Source organism: Haliaeetus albicilla, chromosome 14, assembly GCF_947461875.1.
Source record: "Haliaeetus albicilla chromosome 14, bHalAlb1.1, whole genome shotgun sequence".
NCBI lineage: Eukaryota > Metazoa > Chordata > Aves > Accipitriformes > Accipitridae > Haliaeetus > Haliaeetus albicilla.
Window position 1 is genome coordinate 34,215,247 of NC_091496.1, and position 2,922 is coordinate 34,218,168.

Sequence of the window (2,922 nt, forward strand, 5' to 3'; positions counted from 1 at the left end):
TCCATAAGAAAATGAGTTATTCCTCACTAGGTTGCCTGACTCACCCCACCATGAATGCTGTTGGACTGAATGCAATTTGATGTATTTCACGTAGTACTACGAGATCTTGGGCATTGGAGACAATTTCAGGGAACTTGCTTTCTGGGTAATCTTGTTGATTTCCCAATAGCTTCTGGGAACATGGTTGCTTTAATTGCCCACTGTTGCTTTAGCTACAAGTTGTGCTGATGTTTGCACAGCTCACTACGGGTGAGGTTAGCAGCAATATTCAGTGTCTTGCAGACTCTTAATGAGCAATATAAGGAACCACATTCCCTGCAACAGCCTAGGGTTTGACATAAGATTTTCTGGAGAAAACAATGGGGAATATAATTTCCTATTCAGCTTGTACCTGCCCAGTTACTCACAGGTGTAAAAGCAGGGGTAATTCAAATATTTGTTTTCTTTGAGGCTGGATTAAAAAGGGTCTGAATGGCATTTTGCAGCAGGTTTATAAAATGAACCGTGGAGTGCAAAAGCATTGTTAAGAGCAAAGGGGTATATTAAGACAGCCCGGGCCCCATCAGAAGATTTATGTCAGTTCATTGCAGGTTTCAGATATATGTAACTTATATCACTTTGTAGCTGAAGGAGGGAAACAGGTGGCTCCTAACCCCTGCAACGAGGCTTTGAGGACATAAATAGGGCACCTATCTCTGTCCACTAGTGATATTTTAGGCTGAAGTGCCTCTGAATGGTGAGGAGGTGTTGTTGCAAGCCAAGGGGAGACCAGCAAGTGACCTGTAGGAAACAGTAAATAACGTGGGGTATGTGAAAAGCTGTCTGCCTCAGCAGCTGCGTCTTCCAGGGGAAGTTCAGAAATGTTTTGTGCTAAGCCCTCTATGTTTGCTCAGGACGGACCAAGTTAAAGGTGGGGATTCAAAGGAGAAATGTCAGTCTTAGAGTGAGCACTTGTATTAACTCCTGCACGTGAAGCTGTTTGTCGGGTTAGTTTGACCGCGGCAATCTGGGAACTGGGTCAATGGCTCGAGCTGCTTGTGTAAAAGCTAAACCCAGCCATCTCAGAAAGAAACGGTGGGAAAAGCAGACATTTCACCTCGGTCAGAGAGGGGAAAAGGAGGCTGACGCTGATGGCACGCAGCCATCGCTTCCTACCATCAGCGAGCTTCCCCCGAGAGGAGGTACAGACCCTCCTTTTGGGAATAAACAGCTAGGTAATAATTTATGGGTAGACAATCTGTTACTGAGGACAGCGTAACTTTCCCAAGCCTTAAGATAAATGTGCCAGGAGAGGCGCATGCTGTATGTAAAGATGAATAAATTCTGTGAACACTTTCCATTTGAGTGTATGGAACTTGAAACATCCACTTCAAAGTGTCCCGGAGAGCTGTGGCCAAGCGAGTGTCATTTTATGTTTAGTTTTGCTTCTGCTGGGTGATAAACACCTTCTGCTTCATTGTTAGTAACGGAACAAGGTCTCCATCTCATTTTACGTAGCAAAATTAGGACAGTGTATTGACTGCCAAAGTTATTTATCGTTATACGATGATGCATGGGGTTTAGAACTTGGCTCACCAGGTGGGCAGGGGGATTTAGGCTCCACATGACATAACCCCTTTCAGCTTTGATTTGCTGATGAAGGCAGCAGCTCTGCAGCACGGCGAATTTCCCCCCACCACCTCCGTGTCCAAAGGGTACGGAGGTATCAGCGGTGTCTCCTGTGTAGCTGGAAACAGCAGCTCTTCACAGGCTTTAGTGGTTGGGAGAGCAGTTAGCACAGCAATTTTATTTTTTTTTTTTTCCCCTGGATTTTACTAAATGTCTGAAATGAGCAGCTGGAGCCAATGTTGCTGCCTGCAAACACTCGCCTAAGACTGTTATCTAACCCAGGTGTGGAACAGGAGGTTACTTGAGATCCCTTCCAGCTTCATATCTCCCATGCTCTCCTGAAAACCAACTTTATCACCCAGGTTCAGCACAAGCTTTCAAGTGTTTGCAGTCAGTGATGATTTAATTAACTAAAACCATTCTCCAGGTGTTTTTTTGTTTTTTTTTTTTTTTTTCCAGGATGCTACTGCACAGCACAGTATACCATGGAAATATTGACAGGATTGCTACCAGAGCACTGAGATGAAGCTCCATGGGAGGAAACTGCGACCCTGATCTCACCCTGGAGCCCCAGCCAAAATACCTGGGCTGGCTGTCAGCCCTATAGCAGGTCCCCTTCCTGGGGGACCAAGCTGCTGGGGGGGGTGTGTGGAAACCAGGACCTGTAACCCCCAGAAGCCCTCAGCACCTTGTCAGTCATGTTAATGGAAAAGCAGGCAGGTTTCCACTCGGGTCTGCCTGGGCTCTGCCAGAATTTTGTTGCGGTTGCACATTTTCAGGAAAACTTTCATTGAAATTTAAAGTCAAATAAATGGAAATTTTGCACCTATAGCACCAACTAGACCTCTCAGTGAGTAATTGCTGACTAGCTCTAATTACTATTATGTCAGCCATTGAGAACTAGCCAAGCATGCCAGGGTTTACTGAAAACTAACACCAGAGCCAGCTGCTTTGTGGCTTATCTAGGCCTGCTGCCCTTCTTTCAGATGGATGTTGTTTAACATCATCTTTGATTATTTATGGACTAGAGAGAACTTTGCCCTCTAATGAGTGTCCCTTGTTCTGCCTCCTTCCAAATCCAGGCTGAAATATTTATTCATTACTTTTGTATTTTTCTATATCACTTCTGGCATTCTTGTCACATCCATTTAATGACACACCTCTGTGAGCACTAAAACTTCTAACACTTTTTCATTGCTTTCTTTTTTGTCCTTGAACACATACCTTTTCCTTGTCTTTAACTCCCCTCATTCACTTGCCACAATTTTAATTGTTTAATTAAAACAAGCTTCTGCCACAAGAAAATTATAGCTC

The 2,922-nt window shown here is 44.4% G+C and overlaps 1 long non-coding RNA gene across 1 annotated transcript; it reads left to right on the forward strand.

The window, feature by feature from the left end:
* The first annotated feature begins 252 nt into the window (after window positions 1–252).
* Window positions 253–2,446, forward strand: LOC138689004 (uncharacterized). The gene is made up of 2 exons (XR_011327816.1): window positions 253–910; window positions 2,068–2,446. It is a non-coding gene; the product is annotated as an uncharacterized lncRNA (long non-coding RNA).
* Window positions 2,447–2,922: the final 476 nt, after the last annotated feature.